The sequence below is a fragment of the Amia ocellicauda genome, chromosome 1, assembly GCF_036373705.1.
Source record: "Amia ocellicauda isolate fAmiCal2 chromosome 1, fAmiCal2.hap1, whole genome shotgun sequence".
In the NCBI taxonomy this organism is placed as follows: Eukaryota; Metazoa; Chordata; class Actinopteri; order Amiiformes; family Amiidae; genus Amia; species Amia ocellicauda.
This window is the reverse complement of record NC_089850.1, coordinates 36,909,613-36,923,447: the sequence shown is the minus strand read 5'-3', so window position 1 is coordinate 36,923,447 and position 13,835 is coordinate 36,909,613. Positions and strand designations below refer to the sequence as shown.

Below are 13,835 nucleotides of genomic sequence, written 5' to 3'. Positions count from 1 at the left end.
ATATCATAATCATGCTCTAGTACTGTGGCTTCTCAATTCAACGTCTTGATCTGAATATTCTGGGCTTTGAGATACAGGCATCTCACTTGCCTACTAGACTCTTGGTTTTGCATTCATCTTGTGCCTGTTCACTAAAATCCCATTAAAATCCCCTATGTATGTATGAGACCGTAACATAATACAAGCATTTATTTATGCTCATGAATTAGATTTCTTCTTCTTTTCTTTGACAAGCCCAACACTGCTCCCCTGTATCCATGCTGATATATAGCATTACTGCAATATTACCTTATGAACAACCTGGTAGTGTATTGTAATTCAGATTAATGTCTCCCTCTGCTGGACATAAGACTAAGTTCATGATCTCTGCAAAAAATACTTTCTCTGTATCATGGTTCTGCAACTGACAAAATATGTAAATTAAGTTGAGAAACATGTTGTGCAGTCATGTTGATTTCTAGAAATTGGTTGTTGATGAAAAGGAAAATTGAAAAGCTGTGCACCTTAAAGTATCGCTGAAGGCTGAGAGGAGTCCCTGTACCTCACTTGTGAGAACATCTGTATTCGGCCACCCCAAGAAAGACTGAAATCCTGTTTCACATCTCCAGAGAGAAGAGACTCCCAGAGCTTCACCGTGAGAACTCAATGCACTGTGGCACAGTGGAAATTATTCTGAGCACAGTAAGTCTTTTTGTCATAGGTTGGGCAAATGTGTGTATTTCTCACTTTTATTGTAACACGGCACATTGCTCTTTTATGCTGCTATATTTCAACAGTAGTGACAAAGTAGTTTATTTTGCTTACTGTGAAAGCATGCTCTATAAAATAAAACAAACTGATTGTAAAATTAATATCAACTGAACCGGTTTAGCATTATTTCCGGCTTGGAAACTGGATGGATGTAAAGAGATCTACAAACCCTGTAAAACTGTAGCCCTTGAGGGCCAGGGCTGTCCTGAACTAATCCTTCTCATTTAATTAACAACACCAAACCATGTGCAAATGACAGAGACAGTATATCATGTACTTTTTTGCAACAGAGGCTTCATTAATCTACCTAATGGAAACGATCAACTCCCAGGCTTTTAAGTCACATTTTGGGGGTCTGTAGATCATTTGTACTGACAAGCCATTCTAGGTTTTCATTTCTCATATTCTTGTAACACCAAAGTGTTTCGCTTGAGCTTGAGACACCATCCTGGGCTCTTAAAGGAAAATACTGGCCTGTATTGCACTGTATCAACAGTGTAAATTGTTAAAGAAAGGACTCTCTATTCTATGGGTGAGCGATAACCCTGGAAACTTCTTTAATGCAAACTACCAAACACAGATAAAATGTAGATTATGTGAGGGAGGGATCAACTTGGAAGTTTGAAATTATGAAAATAGCTAACAGGGCCTTTTTATGGGTTCTGTGCATTGTATAGTAGAGAGCCTCACATTTTACACAAAATGGCAGTATTTGTCCAATGAAAAAACACAAGTAGAGTCAAAGCAGTTTCTGTCTTTAGGAATTAATGTTTCATAGTGAATAAGATGCATGAAAAATGTATATATTGTTAAACTATTTATAAACCCCCTAATCATGTTATTTATTTTCATGACCTCAGCAATAAATGTGTTGAATTGGAATGTGCATGCTTCATACTGTTAAATATATGAAGGAATTAAATTACCATGGTATTTAAGTGCATGTAACACTTAAACAGTAAAACCATTGAAGATAAGAGGGTTTTTGACAAGAAAATGAAGGTGGTTGGGCTCTAGGCCTGCGTCTCAGCTCTGTGCAGAATAGCAGAAACAGGATCTTATAGCAAGATCAATGCAATCATGTATAGCACAATCCACACATTCTGTAACTTCATGAGTTCCATCACATTATACTGGATGAACATTTTCACATGTAAAAATACTACCCTATACTTGCACAGTGCGCACATTCCTGAGTAATACACCCAAAGGCAATTTAACCTAATTTGCAAGTGAAAACACAGCCAAGAATCTTGGTGAAAGAAAAAATGGGATCTGAGTCTTCTGGCTTGCACAGATGATTTGCATGTAATCGTATCACTACCTAGGAATATGTAGAAATCGTCATAGCTAATTCTTCAACAGCAGACTGACAGAGTTCTGTGGAACTGCTCATAATTCTGACAGAGACAACAAAGTGTAAGTAGCTATTTATTTATTTATTTATTTATTACTTCAGGCAAAATGTATACAATTTACAGTATCTAAATAATAATAATAAGATTACCTCTACAATTACTACTAATAATGCAATACATCACTCACTCTTAATTATGTAATTCATCTTTCAATCTCCCAAATTGTAATTAATCATAAAGGTAACCTTTACTTCTCTCTTGAATTGTTTAATGTACAAATTCTGCTTTCAGTTTTCAAACAGAAAAAATAAATAGTGTAACAACCGATCAGTTAAATAGTAAAGTCAATAGTAAAGTTATTGTGGACAAATGTATATATATATATATATATATATATATATATATATATATATATATATATATATATATACTGTAACATAAAAGGCTTTATGTTCTTTTTAAAAGTAAATCATTGTGCTCATAATAATACTTTGAAGTATAAGGTTTTAATTGTACTCTTAATGGAAGGCATGTGTTAGAATTTGGAAGAGAATAATATCTGTGAGAATGGAATGATTTATAATATCTTATAATTCTCTTGGATGTAAATGTTTGTCTTCAGGAAGAAGAGGTTCCCGACATTCACAGGTATGCAGCTTCTCTGCTGTTCTTGTCTGGTCCTGATGTTTTTGATCCTGACTAAGGGAACTGAAATTAAGAAAAGTGTCCTGGAGGAAATACTACACAAGTAAGTCTGTCTCTATAACTGCAACTTGAACATTGGACAAACACCAGCTTTCCCAGTGTCTTTCGGGACCCCTCTAATTTATGTAGATTATATTTGTTTTAATTTAACTAGAGACATATTATTATTTATCTTCAGGCTTCTCCTAGATCTCAATGCTCTTGATATTCTGCATACATCAGTCCAGTTGGGTATATCGGAGATGACTTTGACTCTTACATGACCACAATCTCGGCACTGTGCAAATTAAGTTAAACCTTAATTAGTTCATGGTGAAGTTAAGTTTGCATGCCAGGAAATGCAGTGGTTTATATTCTGTTATTATCCTCCTGGAGACAGGTCTGTTTATTCACCGGGAATAGGATCAAAAACACTGATGCAATGTTCTCCAGCTCAGATGCTACCTGGAGACAGATTCTTGATTACAGGTTGATTGGGAGAGGGCAGGGGACAGCATCATTCTCCAAACACAATAGAACAGGGCCATCCTGGTCTGGGCAGGCATCATGATCAATGATTGGGGCTCTAAATAACCATATCTGAACTACATTGAAAGCTGCGGAGAATCCCCATCAACCACCTCCATGAAGCCTCCAAGAGGCTGACATCCTCCCTTATACATCCTCACTGTGTGCATTGACTTGGCTTATAAGCTGTTGTCCTCCTTTTCCAGCTTCATGGATCAGGTGGAGAAAGAACAGATGGAGCAGGGGATGAAAAGCTACAGTTTCTCTTTCATCTTGGCTCTCCCAGGCACACAATGCATAGGTGATGTTCGTAATTTTTACATTGCCACCTTCTATGACACAAGGAATAAAGTGCGCAAAATTAAACAGGTCCTAAAAAATCCAAAAATAAGCACGAGTACCTCAGCCATCTTCCACCCATCCAACCACATGGCCATCCTTACCAGAAGCAATAGCAGCAGTGCCGAGGAGGAACTCTTGAGTGATATTGAGTGGTTTGCCAACCAGAGGGAGTTGAAGTACAGGTGGCTGGACATGCAAGGCTGCATTGTTTTCTTCACCCGTCACTCTCCCTGTTTGAAAGAGGAAGTGCTGGATCTATTATCAGACCCTCCTTTTTCTGATCAGTGGATAAACGATAAGGGCATCGACAAGTATTTTGTATTTAGTTCCGAGTCTTCAGACAAAGGTGAATGTGTCATGGACGCCCAGCCTTTCACAGAGACGGACAATTTAAAGCCAGTCTTGCCCACCTTCACCATTGTGAAATGTACACGGCTGAGCAACTCAAATTCTTACAAGTGTTGAGCAGAGTACACAATGGGCTTAACCACTTGAAATATACAAATACAAAATCATTCAAAAATAGACTTGCTTTCAATAAAGGAGTGATTTTTCTTTCTACTCTTGGCTCCTGCCTTACAAATTACATGACAATATCAAGTTGGAGCAGAATTGTAACAAAGGGAAATTATGTTCACTTGGTCCTTGTAGCACCAAGGGGTGAGCAGGACTGAAGTGACTGGTGGTGTGCCTACATTCGCGGTGTGCTGTCTCCAGTCAACTGGTCAACTGGTCAACTGAATGTGTTTTGGGATAGGAAAAACAGCAGAGAGGGTGGTTTACTGCAGTATGCAGAGACAGCTGTCATGAGACAGAAACCTGTAACCTGCTTTTTGTTATTTTTCCATTGATCAATAAACTTTGAGGATTCATGCCAAATGTTTCAATTGATTCCTAGAACCTGAGCATAATATTGAATACGCCCTTGCATACAACTTCCTTTTCATTTTACATGACTTCTGTAGCACTAAAGGGGAAGGTTTGTGAATCTGTTGTTGTAATTCTTGTTGTTGTCTTTATTATTTGTAGTAGAAAGATTAATTAAAAGAGGCATCACAAATCGAACTTATACAAGACTTTAAGCTTAGTAAACTTGCTCATTTATTCAGACCCAACACGTTTACTTGTTTTAAGTTTTAGCAATTCAGCCACTAGAGGTCACGCTTTCCTCATTAACTGTGACTATTGAACACAGTCAAATTCTGCACTATCCACCAAGAAGCAAAGTGACAGGTAGAACTGCAGTGTAAGTAACAATACATGATTTAAGATCAATCTCTGCTTATCCTCAGCTATGTAATCAGTCATAAGAACATAAGAAAGTTTAAAAACGAGAGGAGGCCATTTGACCCATTGTGCTCGTTTGGTGTCCATTAATAACTAAGTGATCCAAGGATCCTATCCAGTCTATTTTTAAATGTTCTCAAATTTTCAGCTTCTACCACATCGCTGGGGAGTTTGTTCCAGATTGTGACTATTCTCTGTGTGAAGAAGTGTCTCCTGTTTTCTGTCTTGAATGCCTTGAAACCAAATTTCCATTTGTGTCCCCGGGTGCGTGTGTCCCTGCTGATCTGGAAAAGCTCCTCTGGTTTGATGTGGTCGATGCCTTTCATGATTTTGAAGACTTGAATCAAGTCCCCACGTAGTCTCCTCAGTTCCAGGGTGAAAAAGTTCAGTTCCCTCAGTCTCTGAGTATGACATCCCCTTCAAACCTGGAATAAGTCTGCTTGCTCACCTCTGAAATGCCTTTCATTCAGTGTGGAGCCCAGAACTGTCCACAGTATCCAGATGAGGTCTAACTAGTGCAGTACAGTCTGAACATCACTGCCCTTGTTTTAAATTCTACACTTTTGACAATATACCCTAACATTTTGTTTGCCTTTTTTATTGCTTCCCCACAACTGAATATTGTATCTGCTGAGCCACCTATTAGTATCATCTGCAAATTGACAAGTTTGCTAACTATCCCAGAGTCCAGATCATTAATATAGATTAGAAAAAGCAAAGGCCCTAGTACTGATCCCTGTGGAACTCCACTAACAACCTCACTCCAGTTAGAAGCAACTCCTCTAATCAACACCCTCTGTTTCCTACACATCAACCAGTTCATAATCTACTTACATTACCCTGAATGCCTTCAGGATCAGTCTTTGGTGTGGAACCTTATCAAAAGGTTTTAGAAAATTAAGTGTATCATATCATATGCTTTCACATGATCTACAGCTGCAGTTGCATGTTCACAAAACTCTAATAAATTAGTAAGACATGATCTGCCTCATCTAAACCCATGACTATCACCAAGAATATGGTTTCATTGAGATGCTCCTCTATTTTCTATCAAATTATTTTTTCCAAAAAGCTTGTTATAGCTTGTATTAGGTTATAATGCATTGAGTTATGAGAACTGAGCTGGAATCTGATAGAAAGAAAATCTCACCCAATCAGTCCGAATACATACTTTGCTATTCTTATACTCATAAGTATGAAGCAGGTACATTCAAACTGAAATGAAGTGGCCTATTCCAGTTTCCATTCAATCTGCAATACCTGTCATCATTGTTACTGTCGTGTGATGTGGATAATTGCTGGAAAGTAGCCAGGGGCTAAACAGCCAGATGTGTGTGCCAAAGATCCCCGGAGCAAGATCTGGGTCTTAAACATCCTGAAATGCCTGGTGTATTGACATGATAACCTCCCATACTGGCAGCAGTTCTCTCAATGGGTATCTAGACAGTGACCTGTTGAGTACACATCAGGAGCTTATTGGTGAAACAAACAACTCAGTGTAGTGTGTAATATCAGTAAAACACTAAGCATTCTTCCTAGAACAATCAACAATCTTGCTTTAATATATGGCATCTGTAAAAAATATGTATCACCCTGCAGGCTTTTAAACTTGATCCTGACCACAGATTGGGTGCCAGATATAACTGGTTTGCATGATAAACCTGTCTTAACAAAATATGTCAATCAACTTGGAACACCACAGTGCATAGGTTCAGACAAGCAGAGATTTACCACACCCTCTGGAGTAATAAAAGTAAACAGAAGGTTGTTGTTTTTTCAACTCCTATTTTTTTTCCATGCCTGAAACATATTTAAATATACATTAATATGTATAAAAAATAATTAAAAAATAAATAAATAATAATATATTCATTTTATATAGGGCCTTCTTAAAAACCCAAAGTGCTTTACACAAAAAGCAATCAGTAAAATAAGGGGGAAACAACTGCAAAAATATCTCTAAAGAACAAAAGTAAAACACACACACACACACACACACACACACACACACACACACACACACAAATGAAAACAGTTTAAAATACCAAAGTAAAAAGATTAGTTTGTAACAATGATTTACAAATATCTTATGCAAAAATAACATGTTTTTATTTTAAAAATGGTTTAGAATGGACTGAAATAAAATAATCAAAGACAGTGGGCTTCACATACACAAGCATTTTTGTAAAAAAGGAATGAAAGTGTGAGAAAGAAATCAGCAACCTAGAGTCTCACTAATAATCACCGAGGTCATTACAGGCAGGCGGCCATAGCAGGGGCAGCAGATATGTTCTTGATGAAGAAGTAAGTAAACCCATTATGCATTAGAGGGAGTACATCCACAAGAAGGTTTCTGCCATCATTTCTGTGTGTGAAGGTATCAGCTAAATAGAACATCCAAGCCCTTACTTCATGCTGCTGCCAGTGAGTGGGAGCCAGGATGGTCTGGTTCAAAGTCTGTAGATCTAAAGGAGTCAGTGTTCCCCAAGCCAAGTGACAGACAGAGCTGGCAATATATAACTGTCTGCAATGTGAGTCTTTTCCTGCAACCATGTACAAATTAATAGTAGATTTTATGTTTGATGGTCCTTTTTTCGTATAAGTACACTATTTATAGCCATTCACAGCATGCATAAAGTATTTACTGATGGATTTGTTTTACATCAGAAAAGTTATAATTTAACAGCAGGGTCTGTTGATTATTAACATAATCTTAACATTATAACCAACTGCTGGGTAAAGCATTGATATCAGCAGCCTCAGTTGGGCATGACTGCATGATTATGTAGAAAAAAGGAATAAGAATTTGAAATATATTCAAAATGCTACCGAATGTCATAGGACAAGCCTCCCGTTGCCAATATTGGATTGTACTAGAACATGAGTTGTTGTTTTTCTGAACATCCCAATATGTTTCTATTACTACAAACGCCACAAACTCCACATACTGGTGCCATGCCTGAAAACCTCCTGAGCGGTCAGTATATTGAATGCACCCACTTACTTTATTCATCACAGTCAGGTATTCTGTCCTGATGAGATTAATTAAAAGGGCTGAGCTGGTAACACTGGTTAAAAGTGTGCAAGCTTCCTGAAGAACCAGACTGAAGTGTGAAGTTCGTTATGCCCTAAGAAGCATAAGAAACAAAAGAAAGTTTGCAAACGAGAGGAGGCCATTCGACTCATCATGCTTATTAAGTGGCCATTAATAACTGAGTGATCCAAGGATTCCTGATGGTTTAATAGGTGTCTTGTTGCCTCGGTTGGACTGAATGACCTGCTAAGTGGTTATGCTGACTGTCCAAGGGACGTCCATATGCATTACAGCTGTTGGTGAATTCTGCACCTAGCTGACTTAATCACTTCGCAGGTACACAATACAGATGGAAAACACAAACTTTGCAATGGTGAGACAACAGCTCGGATGAGTGAGGTTTGTGGTTACGTCTGCCGTTATGTAACCTGGCTCGGAGTGAATCATATTTAATGAGGCCTACCTCTCAATTCAATTCAGGACCTCCATGAATGTGGAACATGGGTGGAAGGTTCCATTGTGGTGTGTTTTCTTCATATTTGTTCACATTTCTGAGAAACAGTCTTTGTATCTAGTGTCTGAACAACAGCATCTAACAAAGCTCCACAAGCCATTTGCCTACATAGATTGCTTACTGTAAAATTGAGCTACTGATCTTGGCTACAACAACAACTAAAACCCTGAATTTGGAAAGACCAAAGAAGGAATATTAAGTAACAGGGCAAACATCCTTAACTCCATTGCCTATAATGTAAGATTTCTGTATAGTTTATTTTGCATGATCAAGTTAATGCCTTTAAGAACACTATGCACTCAGAACAAGAAGTACTACATTTCTGGAGATTGCAATTGATGATGAAAACCAAAACACCTAATTCATCAAATGAACATCACCAGTACTGAGGAACCAAGCAGATATCTCACTGCTGAGCTCATTATATGTGCTAATGTGTCACCTGACTCTGCACATCATAAATTGTTTTACTTGTTTATTGAACCATTATATATACATAGCCATAATACATTTAAATTAGACATAATTTTACCAATGGAATGTGAAACAATCTCCTCTCTGCCAAAATAAAAATGTATATATAAATTAAAAGGACTTCAAGAGTCAATATTTTAACTGTGTGCTTTTCAGCCACCCACTTTCATTTACTCTTTAAAATATAAGTCATAGACAAAGATCTATGCGTGGTTTACAACAGTGAGATAACCTTATAAAGGGGGATATAATATGTGCAAATTCACATTACCACTGCAATAAAAGCAAATGCAAAACAGATAAAGTGCCAGAACTTGTGCAATAAGATCAGTTTCTCACTGCCCAAACAATGAAGGTCATGGGATGATTCCACAATGCCAGTCAAGTGGTTTTTTTATATTAAAGTATGAATGCAGCTTATCAATACACAGAGGTTTTATTTCATTGTGTACAGTTTCAAGGCTGTTAAAAATACATGTATTTGTGCTGCCATTCTGCATTACACAAAAACTTTTCATGCATGGCATGAGATAAGTGTAAGGTCAAGCTTTGTAAAAATAGGTAATTTTTTATTGTAAGATATCTCTGCTGTCTGTTTAGATGTTTTCTAAATGTATAACTCAGTTTATTTATATTGCATGCATTATACAATTTATGACTGACATGGGACACATGGAGGAAAAAGGTCACATTAAGAAAAGCTACACTTACATTATTGCCAGGGTTGTATTTTTAGCAGAAAAACAAAAACACGATGAGTGTGTTTGGCTAGGTTTTGTCTGCAGGCCATTTATATTAAAGCTAGAATCTTTACTCTTTCCAAAAGCAAAACAAACACACTGATAAAAATGTTAAACATGATATAAATGAGAGCAACAGGAGTATCAGATTCAGAGATGAATTATCACAGTTCAGGTAACTTTGTGTAAGCTATTCTGTTGAGAACTCTCATTTCTCACTAAAACAGGTATTCCCCAGCAATCAGTAATGCAAGTCAGTAATGCTTGTGTTCTCTTTAGAATTAGAATACAGTTATTCTCTGGGTCAATTATCTTGAGTTGAAGTATGTGTGTGTATGTGTGTGTATATCCTTATTGAAGAGGAATAATATTTAAGTAGTTCAGGCAATATAATGTATATATTTGAAGTAATGACTGTATTTTGGCCTTAACCAGCTTGGCTTGTCCCTTGGCCATGAGAACCCCCCCAACATGATGGTTGAAGTCAATGAGCTGCTGCAAAGGTGGAGGCTGGAGTGGCGTAGAAATGTTATTCTGATTTTAAGCAAGAGGGAGTGTCGTTTAGGCGCTATGGGAGTGAGCTACTGACTAATGCAGGGGAAAGGAACTTGTTACGTGGGATTTATGATAGTGTGTACATGAGGGTGTATCTCACTGGTTGTGCTGGGAGCAGAGTAAAGCGTGATTGGGGGTTGTCTTCTTCTCTTCTTCTAGAGATTAATATGAGTATTCTCATGTTGGTATAGGATTTATAAGAATAAAGAGTCAATTGTGATTCTGCTGGAGACGATGATGCTAAAAGAGAGATGTCACATAAAGATGGGTGAATCATAGGCGGACTGGCCATCGGGCAATTCTGGCAAATGCCAGTAGTTGTTTGGTCCCAGTCCACCCCTGGAGTGAATAGCTGTAATCCTTTAATGGGTTGGGTTTGGTTGGTCTCTAATTCAATGACAACATTGAAACAACTCAGGGTTAAGCTTTTAACTCTCTCTCTTCTATTATTGAATGCCCAGCATGGACATAGACATGCCCATGCAATCCAAATATGAGAAAAGGAAACAAAACAAATAAAGGATTATATTTCTTTCTATTGTATCAACAGAGGATAAGCAAGCCTTAAATTCCATCTCCTTCTTTCAGGATCTTACATTCAGTGTTTTCATTCTGCATGTCTATCAGCTGTAAGACATGACTAAACTGTATTTTAAATGATGAAGACACCAGTTTGTTTCACAATTGACACCCTTTACCAAAAGTTCACAAACTGTCCGTCAATAGCAGAAGTTACAACTAAGCATAATTCAAAAGGATACATTATAATTACACAATTATTAGGGCATTGATGACAATTTAAAAATATGGAAAGAGTGATTATTAACAGCATGATAATTCTCTTATTGTGTCTTTAACAGGATGTGATAGTTTACATAAGGCTATATTGGATTAATAAATTGCATCTATACTGCATACAGATACATGCAGCTAGAATCATGGTGATAGGGAAGTCAAGTAAAAATGGATGTACAGCTTGTACATATGTAAATGCTGAGAATGGGGAAATCATCTGTGTTCTCCAGTGATGCACACAAACACTTTTTAAATTGGTAACAGTGAATTAATCACAGACTGACTATATTTGGTTTTCTATTGGTGATTTTCTTGCCTGAACATTTAAAAACAATTCTGTACTAAGTTATGTATTGTATTATATTTAAAACTGACTTTCCCATTTGCACCCAAACTTAAACCCTGAACCAGCCTGCATGGGCAACCTGTCATAGTGACCCAGGAAAGCTGAAAATTCACAGGCCAAAGATTGAGGAGTGTGCTTTATGCAATAATTTCAGGCAAATTGGTAATTTTTGTAATGTTTTATATTGGTCTTACAACTCCACACTGAAGATAAACACTGAGACGACAACACTGTGATTTGACATGCTCAGATGTAGAACCTAAATGATGGAGAATATGCAAAGGGCTTGGAAGGAATATAAGGAATTTAAGCAAAAACTAATAGGAAATGATCTGAGGCATGCCTATTTCAAGACATACTGTAAGTGTACCATTTCAAGGGTTAAAACTAGTGTATTTGATTTTCCAGTTTTGAGCCTTCAGGCACCTTGGAAAGACCTGCTATTGCAAAACAGTGCTCCCATTCCCCCAGGGCATGGCAGAGGAGTGTTGTTAGATGTATTTTTGTCACTGTAATTACCATTCTGAAAGACACACACCACTTTAAACAAAAAGCAAACTGCATATGTGTCTCAATGTTGTTCTAAGTAAGTTATCTTGTTGTGTCTTTGTTAATAAGAAAGACGTTAAACAACCAGTGTTTGGGTTTTTGTTTTCCTGTTGTGACTTCAGGCATGTGAGTGTGATATATAGAACAGTTATTATAAAGCAACCTTTTTAGATGTACAGTCTCTTACCACTAATTTACTCCAGCTGATTGCCCTACACACTGTAGCATAGCACTCAAACCATGCTGCAACCGAGAGACCAGGCATTTCACAAATACACATTTACAGTATGGTAGGAAATTACCATGATTGAATATTAATACATTTTACCTAATGAGAATAATGCATCACATGATCCCTCTGACTGAGTTACATAATGAGCTCCTGATGTAAAGTAAACCACACATCATTGTGACTAGAGCAATCCAGGACTCTGCAGAAACTGCAGAAGTGGGATTTTACTCCCATCTTTCTCCTCTAACTAGACTTTCAAAATGTTATACATATATAATAAGATCATTATAATAAGTCATATTTTGTGATTATTATAAACTTTGTAAGCTGCCTCAGGTAATTACCACATTAATAATTAATATATATATAATAAACAGTGTTTTGGGATTGAATCTCATGATAGACATAAGAAAAACAGATAAAATGTAAAAACAGTAATTGCAAAGGGATTTTACTATAAGTATATATATATATATATATAAGTATATATATATATATATATATATATATATATATATATATATATATAGTAAAATCCCTTTGCAATTACTGTATATATATATATATATATATACACTCACCTAAAGGATTATTAGGAACACCTGTTCAATTTCTCATTAATGCAATTATCTAACCAACCAATCACATGGCAGTTGCTTCAATGCATTTAGGGGTGTGGTCCTGGTCAAGACAATCTCCTGAACTCCAAACTGAATGTCTGAATGGGAAAGAAAGGTGATTTAAGCAATTTTGAGCGTGGCATGGTTGTTGGTGCCAGACGGGCCGGTCTGAGTATTTCACAATCTGCTCAGTTACTGGGATTTTCACGCACAACCATTTCTAGGGTTTACAAAGAATGGTGTGAAAAGGGAAAAACATCCAGTGTGCGGCAGTCCTGTGGGCGAAAATGCCTTGTTGATGCTACAGGTCAGAGGAGAATGGGCCGACTGATTCAAGCTGATAGAAGAGCAACTTTGACTGAAATAACCACTCGTTACAACCGAGGTATGCAGCAAAGCATTTGTGAAGCCACAACACGTACAACCTTGAGGCGGATGGGCTACAACAGCAGAAGACCCCACCGGGTACCACTCATCTCCACTACAAATAGGAAAAAGAGGCTACAATTTGCACAAGCTCACCAAAATTGGACAGTTGAAGACTGGAAAAATGTTGCCCGAATCATTTCAAATTGGTTTCTTGAACATGACAATGAGTTCACTGTACTAAACTGGCCCCCACAGTCACCAGATCTCAACCCAATAGAGCATCTTTGGGATGTGGTGGAACGGGAGCTTCGTGCCCTGGATGTGCATCCCACAAATCTCCATCAACTGCAAGATGCTATCCTATCAATATGGGCCAACATTTCTAAAGAATGCTTTCAGCACCTTGTTGAATCAATGCCACATAGAATTAAGGCAGTTCTGAAGGCGAAAGGGGGTCAAACACAGTATTAGTATGGTGTTCCTAATAATCCTTTAGGTGAGTGTATATATAATATGTATATATATATAATTCCATGTCTCTTATGTACACAATTCATACAATAGGCTCTATACTTTTTCAGCACAAGCAAAATCATTGCAACTCACATAGAAATACTCATGAATTTAACATGCAGAGAAAAAACTATTTATCTACATT

At 37.2% G+C, this 13,835-nt stretch overlaps 1 long non-coding RNA gene across 1 annotated transcript; it reads left to right on the top strand.

Annotated features, from left to right (window-relative positions):
* The first annotated feature begins 2,072 nt into the window (after positions 1-2,072).
* LOC136760071 (uncharacterized) lies at positions 2,073-4,423 on the top strand. Its single transcript, XR_010820147.1, has 3 exons — positions 2,073-2,169; positions 2,731-2,856; positions 3,527-4,423. It is a non-coding gene; the product is annotated as an uncharacterized LOC136760071 (long non-coding RNA).
* Positions 4,424-13,835: the final 9,412 nt, after the last annotated feature.